Genomic DNA, 10,437 nt, shown 5'->3' on the forward strand with positions numbered 1-10,437 from the left:
AAAAAGAAGAAGAAGAAGGTAGCGGGAGGGGAAGAATGAAGTGGGGGAAATCGGAGGGGTAGACGAACCATGAGAGACGATGGACTCTGAAAAACAAACAGGGTTCGGGAGGGGAGGGGGGTGGGAGGATGGGTTAGCCTGGTGGTGGGTATTGAGGAGGGCACATTCTGCATGGAGCACTGGGTGTTATGCACAAACAATGAATCATGGAACACTTCATCTAAAACTAATGATGTAATATATGGGGATTAACATAAGAATAAAAAAAATTAATTAAAAAAAAAGATGAGAGCAGAAATAAATGATATAAAAACTAAAACAACAACAAAAAACCAATAGATCAATGAAACCAGGAGTTGGTTCTTTGAAAAAAAATCAATTAAATTGATAAACCTCTAGCCAGACTCATCAAGAAAAAAAAAAGGACTCAAATAAATAAAATAAAAAATGACAGAAATAACCAACACCATAGAAATACAAAGGATTATAAGAGAATATTATGAAAAATTATATGCCAACAAATTGGACAATTCCTAGAAACATATAAACTATCAAAACTGAAACAGGAAGAACTAGAAAATTTGAACAGACCAATAACCAGCAAAGAAATTGAATCAGTAATCAAACTCTCACAAACAAAAATCCAGGGCCAGATGGCTTCACAGGCAAATTCTACCAAACATTTAAAGAAGAATTACTACCTATTTTTAAACTATTTTATAATATAAAAAAGGAAGGAAAACTTCCAAATTCATGAGACCAGCTTTACCTTGATACCAAACCCAGATAAAGACCCCACTAAAAAAGAGAACTACAGGCCAATATCCCTGATGAACCTAGATTCAAAAACTCTCAGTAAAATACAAGCAAACCAAATCCAACAACACATTAACTGAAGGTTACCAGAGGGGAGGGGGGTGGGAGGATGGATTAAATAGATGATAGAATTAAGGAGTATGCTTGTCGTGATGAGTACCAGGTGTTGCATGAAGTGTTGATCACTATATTGTACATCTGAAACCAATATTACACTTTATGATAACTATCTGGAATTTAAGTAAAAACTTTATAAAAAAGTGGGTTGCATCCCATGCCTTAGTTATTACACAGTGATCTTATAAAATATAAGACTTGAAGTCCGTGTATGTGAGAGAGAGTGTGTGTTTGTGTGTGTGTGTGTAGGAAGGCAGTATAAACAGAAGTGGATGATGGAGATCTATAAATTTGGGGTTCAGAAATTAAAGGAATATAGAAATCAAAACCCCTTTTTCTTCTGTTTTATCAGCCTTTAACTATAGTACACTCTAATCATTCCAAATTTGATCCTGAGCAGCAATAGCAGCTTGCTTAAAGAAAGTGTCTATTAAACAAAATCAGGATGTAATCAGGGAACTTTCTTTAACTAGGAGGACCATTTTCCATTAAGCATTGAAACTAGAAGTGTTCACACTGACTTAGAAACAGCTGTCCTAGTTCACAGGCCCAGGCGAATCTCATGTCTTACCTGTTTAACTTTCAGCTGTACAATTTCAGTACAGTTATATATATATTTCTCTCATTATTTCATTCATTCCATTCAGATAACTCAAAAAAAAAAAAAAAAAAAAAAAACCTGTTAAGGATAACACTTTGTTTTACACGTAAAACACCCTAACTTGATTCCCTTCCTTTGAGAGAAGTCCAAATAGAGCTTGAGTTGCTAACTAAAAGTTATAGCTAAGTCGCTTTTTTTATTATTTTTAAAAAAGATTTTATTTATTTGGGGTGCCTGGGTGGCTCAGTTGGTTAAGCGTCTGTCTTTGGCTTAGGTCATGATCCCAGAGTCCTGGATGGAGCTCGGCATCAGGCTCCCTCTTCAGCAGGGTGTCTGCTTCTCCCTCGGCCTCTCCCTCGGCCCCTCCCCCCATTCATGCTTGTGTGCTCTCTTGCTCTGTCTCTGAAATAAATAAATAAAATCTTCAAAAAAATTTTTTAAAAAAAGAATTTATTTGTTAATTTGAGAGAGAGAGAGAGAGCATGAGCGCGGGGAAGGGCAAAGGAAGAAGGAAAAGCAGACTCCCCGCTGAGCGGGAAGCCTGACACAGGGCTCAAATGACCTGAGCCTAAGGCAGTCGCTTAACCAACTGAGCCACCCAGGTGCCCCTAAGTTTCTTTAAAACTTTGCCAAACTTAGATTTTACAAGTTTTATTTAAACTTTTGTTACTTTTTTCAAAAATAATCTGAAAAAATGGAAACGAATTTGAAAGAAAGCGTGCCTCTCTAAAAATGAAACAAATTTAATTTATATTTTCAGACTTCTCAAATGAAAGATTAGTGACCAGGTTTCACACATACTTGAGGCCACCTCAAATAGTGATAAATGTATAACAGAGTGGACGGACACACCTCTGCAATGTCTATAGAGGTCCCCAAACAGCACAGGTATTATTTACTTACGTAGATACACTTCAATCTCAGTAAGGAAAACAATTTTATCAAAACAGACAGTAGGGGAACCTAGGTGCCTCGCTTGGTTGAGCATCTGACTCTTGATTTTGGCTCAAGTCATGATCTCAGGGTCAAGAGATTGGGCCCTGCGTGGGGCTCCATTCTGGGTGGGGAGCCTGCTTGGGATTCTCTCTCTCCCTCTCTTCCTCTATCCCTCCTCCCCTCCCTCTCTAAAAATAAGAAAAGAAAAAAAGGGAGGGAACAGTAAATAAACAAAAAAAGAAAGAAAGAAAACACCAACCTAGATCAATCATTTTATATAAATAAACTTAAGTGAAAATCAAGCATATTAATATTGGAGTCAGGAGATGTGGTTATGAGTAGTCATGAAAAACATCTACAAACAAACAGGCAAATACACCAGTCATGCTGACTTTCACAATATCTAAATCTTAAGTGGAGATTAGAAAACAAGTAAAATTGAAAATATTATTAAAGTTATCTTAGAAAATGTTGACATTATCCCTTGGTTAAGATCAAGGTTTTTTAGGGCGCCTGGGTGGCTCAGTTGGTTAAGCGACTGCCTTCAGCTCAGGTCATGATCCTGGAGTCCCGGGATCGAGTCCCGCATCTGGCTCCCTGCTCAGCAGGGAGTCTGCTTCTCCCTCTGACCCTCCCCCCTTCTCATGTGCTCTCTCTCTCTTTCTCAAATAAATAAAATCTTTAAAAAAAAAGTTATAAAATAAGATCAAGGTTTTTTAGAGTAAAAATTTTTTGCCTCTTCTCAAAAGAAAAATAATCTGACATCCTATTACAGAAAAGACTTTGTCATAATTTGATTTACTCACTGAGAGTTTCTTTTTTTATAACTTTATTTATTTATTTATTTTTAAAGATTTAAAAAATTTTTTATTGTTATGTAAATTACCATACATTACATCATTAGTTTTAGATGTAGTGTTCCATGATTCATCGTTTGTGCATAACACCCAGTGCTCCATGCACAACGTGCCCTCTTTAATACCCACCACCAAGCTAACCCATTCTCCCACCCCCCTCCCCTCTAGAACCCTCAGTTTGTTTTTCAGAGTCCATCATCTCTCATGGTTCGTCTCCCCTCCGATTTCCCCCCTTCACTCTTCCCCTCCTGCTATCTTCTTCTTTTTTTTTTTTCTTAACATATATTGCATTATTTGTTTCAGAGGTACAGATCTGTGATTCAACAGTCTTGCACAATTCACAGCGCTCACCAGAGCACATACCCTCCCCAATGTCTGTCACACAGCCACTCCATCCCTTCCACCCCCCACCACTCCAGCAACCCTCAGTTTGTTTCCTGAGATTAAGAATTCCTCATATCAGTGAGGTCATATGATACATGTCTTTCTCTGTTTGACTTATTTCGCTCAGCATAACACCCTCCAGTTCCATCCACATCGTTGCAAATGGCAAGATCTCATTCCTTTTAATGGCTGCAAAATATTCCATTGTATATATATACCACATCTTCTTTATCCATTCATCTGTCGATGGACATCTGGGCTCTTTCCACAGTTTGGCTATTGTACTCACTGAAAGTTTCTTTCAAATTATCATTGCTTTCCTAATTGCAACTTGAGGGTTCTGTACCTTAAATTTGTAAGAAGTAGCATATAGAAGCCAGCAAAAAACAGGAGTGAATTAGTTGTTCTCACGTCCCCAGGTCCTGGGGAGGTTAACTTTTTTTTTTTATCAAATAACTTGAGAAATCCTGTGATCCCCATAATATTTCTAGAGCCTTCCAGGAAGAGGAGGAGAATCATAAGAATGGACTTTTATCATATATCATTTTGCTTTCCGGATTCCTTCTTCCTAAATTGAGTTTTAATCACTATTCACTGCTTTATCTTTTGAAATGTCTTCTATCTACCTACTTCCCTAAATGTGACGACAGCTTTTCACTTTCATTCCTCCAAACACTACTGCTGTACGCTCACTGTACACTATAAATTTTATGAAAGCTTTATAAACTGTATTTTTATACCACTATAAAGAACAGGATTAAAACTGATTTGGAAACGTGGTTTCTAAATCCTCATGACCACTCTGCACACCGAGACTTTATATTTATTGGCCAAGTGTCTTGTTGAGCCCTGGCCCAATTATATGTTCTGGACTCCTTTCCCTCCTATGCCTTGCTGTGTGAATTACATGTACGTGCAAACATCCCAAATTCATTTTATTTTTTTAAGTTTTTATTTAAATTCCAGTTAGTTAACATACAGTGTAATATTAGTTTCAGGAGTACAATATAGTGATTCAATACTTCCATACATCACTCGGTGCTCATCACAAGTGTATTCCTTAACTCCCATCACCTAATTCATTTTGCTTTAATTTTGAAAAAGTAACATTTCATTTGAGCCAATCATTTCTGAACTGTACTTGCCCCAAAAGCTTTCCCTTCCCCAATGGAAAAAAATTTAAAAAAAAATCAAACTGTTCTCCTAAACAAACAAACAAACAAACAAAAGAAATACCCACCCTGAGAGAAATTCATGTATCATCCTGGAACAAAGCACAATCAATTTTCAAATTAGAAATGCTTTCTTGTTTTCCATGCTTATGGAAACAAAAAGTAATAGAATAAAGTAGAAGCAAAGTACACTACAAAGAGTGGTAGATTGAAGTCAGAAAACTAAGAGTTTAGACTTTTTCCTTTAGAAGGGAGAGAACTCTAAGTCACTAGCTACTCTGACCTTTACTTTCCAATCCATGCAATAAACATATTTTGACAACCTGTTATGTGCAGGGTTGACCAAGCAAAGATAAGAAAACTCTTTGCAAAAGAAGGCATGATGCACAGTGTTTACAGATGCAAAGTCATTTCTACTTGACAGTCTTTATGGAACCTTCCATCTCTGGCGTTAAAGGGAACACATTCTTGTTCAGTGAATGCTGGAAGGTTGAGAGTAGGAACACATTGTCCCCTTCATGCTGCCAAGGCAAGTGGCAGATAAGACATCCTTAATGACAGTATGTCACCCGAATGTTCCTTGATTTGATCATTTGTAGACAAGTCTTCTATTTCCAGAAAGAAAACTATAAGTTCAAAATTATAAAAAATAATAATAATAAATAATAAAAAGATAATAATTTTTAAAAAAATATTTTATTTACTTATTTGACAAAGAAAAACAGCGAGAGAGAGAACACAAGCAGGGGAAGCTGGAGAGGGAGAAGCAGGTTCCCCGCCAAGCTGGGAGCCCAATGCGGGGTTCAATCCCAAGACCCTGGGATCATGCCCTGAGCCGAAGGCAGATGCTTAACGACTGAGCCACCCAGATGTCCCATAAATTTCTTTCTTAATATTATTACTAAATGGGGCACCTGGGTGGCTCAGTTGGTTAAGCAACTGCCTTCGGCTCAGGTCATGATCCTGGAGTCTCGGGATCAAGTCCCACATTGGGCTCCCTGCTCAGCAGCGGGTCTGCTTCTCCCTCTGCCCTCTTCCTTCTCGTGCTCTCTGTCTCTCATTCTCTCTCTCTCAAATAAATAAATAAAAGCTTTAAAAAAATATTATTACTAAATGAAAAAAGGGGAGAAGAAAGTGTGCAAATGGTGAAGAGAAACCTACTCTACAAAAAGCAAAAATAAATTATTGAGAGAAGATTCAACTCTCCTTCAACATAATAAGAAAGAAATAGGATAAGCAGGCTGCCAATAAAATTGCTGTAATTAAAAACAGAAACTCCCTGTCCTGTGACTAGGTGGAGACACTGTTTCTGATCAAAACACTCTCCTACTCACAGTTTTTCTCAGAGCAATTTTAACATCTTTGTTTCTTAAGCTGTAAATGAAAGGGTTCATCATGGGAACCACGTTGGTATAAAAGACAGAAGAGATTTTTCCCTCATCCATAGACCCAGCAGAAGATGGCTTAAGATACATAAATGCAGCGGATCCAAAGAAGAGAGAAACAGCAATTATGTGAGAACTGCAGATACTGAAGGCTTTGGACCTGCCCTCGGTGGAGCTGATGCTCAGGATGCTGGAGAGGATGAAACCATAAGAGACAAAGATGGTGACACTGGGCACAATCACATTGATGCCCGCCACAATGAAAACCACCAGCTCATTGACATAAGTGCTCATGCAGGAGAGCTGGAGCAGAGGGAGAATGTCACAAAAATAATGGTTGATGGTGTTTACATCACAGAAGGTCAGCCTGAGCGTGCATCCCGTGTAAGCCGTGGCACCTTAAAATGCCATCAAATATGAACCAAGCATAAGGCTGGAACACACTTTAGGGGACATGACAACATTATACAAAAGTGGGTTACAGATGGCCACATAGCAATCATAGGCCATTGACGTCAGCACATAGCATTCAGAGATAGCAAAAAAACAAAAAAAAAAGTAAAGCTGGGTCATGCACCCCAGGTAGGAGATAATATTCTTTCTTGATAAGAAGTTAATCAGCATTTTGGGTGTAAACACAGAAGAATAGCAGAGGTCTATGAAGGACAAATTGAAGAGGAAAAAATACATGGGGGGTGTGGAGGTGTGAATTCAGCCCAATTAGATTTATCAAGCACAAATTTCCCAACACAATGACCACATACATGACTAGAAACAGCAGAAGAGGGGGAGCTGGATATCTGGTACGTCTGTTAGCCCCATCAGAATGAATTCAGTCACAAAAGAAGCATTTCCAGGAACCATTCTTCTCTAAGAGGATCTGTGAGCACAGAAAAATAGGGTTACATAAGGAAACAACTCAGCTCTCCTTGAAAGATCTTGTACTAAAGAGAGTGTATACACTGGAGATGCCTGAGAGGAGCCCAACTAGACACAGAGAATCTACCTTTACCGCTATCATGAACCTGAGGAACACTAATTCTCCCTTTATTAAAGCCTTTATAAGCAAAATATAACAAAGGGCATCACAAAAGCCTCGAGAGGCAAGGCCAATGAACTTGACCTTTGGAAACGACTGCTGGAAAAACCAAGGGAGAAGGGAGAAGTTGGGACCAGGACAGAATCATCTGTCTCGAATTTCACTATGTCTTCATTCACTTGACCCTCTCCTCACCAGTAAAATAAGAGGTAGAATCCTTAGCAACCCCATGCTGGCCTCAAATGCAGATTACACTTGATGGAGTGAGAATTTAAGAACACTGGTTTCTGACCTAAATGAGGGACCAGGGTCTAGGGGAGGCTGAGTTACTGCCCCACGTCACATAACCCATAAATCCAGAAGAGTGAGAGTTCCATCCATAGAGAGGGAACTTACCGATGGAGATACTTCATCCCCTGCACCCCCAAATTTCTGAACCTTCTCCTATCTCCCTCAAACACATTCTCTTGCCAGCCTCACTTGAATGTCAATGCAGAAAATGGGAAAGAAAGTGGCATATCTCAGACCTCTGAACTTCTATCTCAAAACAAGGAATATATTATTATAAATGGAATTCAGATACTCACCCTCCTTAGGTCAGAAAAACCTCAGTGTTCTCAGGTGTTATGCACAAACAATGAATGATGGAACACTACATCAAAAACTAATGATGTAATATATGGTGATTAACATAACAATAAAAAAGTAAAAAAGAAAAACCTCAATGTTCTCTTATCCTTGGTATTTACCCCCATGGTCCTGGAAACGCAATTTCAGGCTGGGAGGTTTTGATTCTAAGAGGATTCAACCTGACATAAATTCAGATATACCCTTGAAATCTTCCTGATCATACTTTCTGATTATGACTTTGAGTCCTCTTGAGAAGCAGAGAAAAATAAAGCCTTTATTATTATCATCACATTTACTACCTATTGGACATAGATTTAAAATGAGTTTAAGGATATAACACACTTGGTTATAAAGAGGGTAGAAGCTTGATCAGTCTTTTCCCTCAGGGACCAGATTTTATGTGTAAATGAATAAGGAGATTGTGTACCCTGGGCCACGACATGTCTTTAGTTCCTTAGGGACTCAATATTTCACTCATCTTCACTTCACTCTAGGGATTGTACATCTCTAGATTCAAAGTAAAGTCCCGTCTTTCCCTTACCTTCATCTCTAAAGGGAAATCTGTGTTGTTTCATCTCTTCTTTGTTCACATATCCTAAATGGACATTTTTTCTGCAAGGGTTCTGCCTCCAGGCTTCCTTATTTCTTGATCTCAAATTTCTCAAAGATTGCAATAACTCAGTTGTTCTCTGTCCTGGAATTTCTCTAAAATAATTTGAAATTCTGTATGTTCCTTCTCAAGCTTATACTTTAATCACCTACTGGAAATTTCTACCTGACCTGCTTACTATCATTTTATGCAACATTTCAGTAACTGGGGTTATCAATTTCTTTTCATCACAGAAGAGAGTAGGGACAATGGAGTTGGAGGGTATGTGTATGAATCCTATCTTCCTACTTCCACTCTTACTCCCAATAATACTTTGGGCAAGTTACTTAATTTCTGTTTCTTTGGTTCATTTTTGTAAAATAAGGATGACAAAAATAGCATCTCTTTCATTGGGTTGTTGTGATAATTAAATTTTTATTTTAGGTTTTTTGAAGTTTTTATTTAAATTCCACTTAGTTAAGGTACAGTGTAATATTAGTTTCAGGTGTACAATATAGTGATTCAACACTTCTATACAGCCCCCAGTGCTCAACACACCAGGTGCACTCCTTCATCCCCATCACCTAGTTCACCCATCCCCCATCCACCTCCCCTCTGGAAACCATCAGTTTGTTCTCTATAGTTGAGTCTGTTTCTATGAGAGACGATGGACTCTGAAAAACAAACTGAGGGTTCTAGAGGGGAGGGAGGTGGGAGGATGGGTTAGCCTGGTGATGGGTATTAAAGAGGGCACGTTCTGCATGGAGCACTGGGTGTTATGCACAAACAATGAATCATGGAACACTACATCAAAAACTAATGATGTAATGTATGGTGATTAACATAACAATAAAAAATTTTTTAAAAAGAGTCTGTTTCTTGATTTGTCTCTTTCTCTCTTTATCTCTTTCTCTCTCTCTCTTTAGTAATATCATTAGAACAGTGCCTGGCATATAATAATGGTCAATAAATGTCAGTGGTCATTATTTATATCCTCATGAATACATCATAATACTCATCAGACATTTTTTCCCCTTAAGTCCTATGTTCCCCTATAAACTATAAGTTCTATAAGGACAAACATCTCCTCTGTCTTGCTTAGTACTTTGCTCCTGGGGTTAAGATCAGTGCAGAGCATATAGAAGAAATTCAATGAATATTTCTGAAAATCATGTTGTTCTTTGGCTACAAAACTCCAGAAAACATTCCACATTTCTCATGTGCTAAGCAATAGTATCTACAACCATAGTGACCTCTATCTTTGTCCCTCAGTCACCACACAGCCTCTTCAATTTTAACTGAACTGTACTGCTAAACTGTAGTACCTCCTATTATTCTAGCATTTTCCCACATAATTCCTCTTATTTAGCCATGTGCACTGCTGCTAGAATAAGCTTTGAAAGCAAAACTCTGTCCCCACCACCCTTAGTTTAAGAACTTTCAGTGATTTTCCATTACCCATTGGGCAATTGATATTTTGTAATAAAAGTATGTCTCAAAATTATGATTAATTCTTGGATAAAATTAAAGAAGAAATTGAGTCAGAGTTATACTTAGTAGGAAGACTTGAAAGAACTATTTTGATTGATTTAAGTATTTTGCACATATTAAGTGTTATACAAACTTTTAGCATTCTCATAAATATAAGAAAAAATATTGGAGAATGTTTACATTTCAAAGACCATAGGGTATAGTGAACAAAGATCACAGTCCAGGGCAACCAAAGATAAGAGTTAAAATTTAAGTTTAAATCTGCACAAACTCACCTTCTCCTCATGATAAATTAGTTTCTCTCTTCAGTGTTTCCCAAAAAGGAATAAGAATCTCACAAAGATTTTCATTTGTTTAAGTAACATATTTTTTATTTAATATCCTAGGAACATAACCTTCAACCTATGTTACTAGCTAGAA

At 37.7% G+C, this 10,437-nt stretch overlaps 1 pseudogene; it reads right to left on the reverse strand.

Annotated features, from left to right (window-relative positions):
- Positions 1-6,196: 6,196 nt before the first annotated feature.
- On the reverse strand, positions 6,197-7,706 carry LOC118013098 (annotated as a pseudogene).
- Between the last annotated feature and the right edge of the window lie 2,731 nt (positions 7,707-10,437).

This window comes from Mirounga leonina, unplaced genomic scaffold (assembly GCF_011800145.1).
Source record: "Mirounga leonina isolate KUSES-001 unplaced genomic scaffold, KU_Mleo_1.0 Mir_153, whole genome shotgun sequence".
NCBI lineage: Eukaryota > Metazoa > Chordata > Mammalia > Carnivora > Phocidae > Mirounga > Mirounga leonina.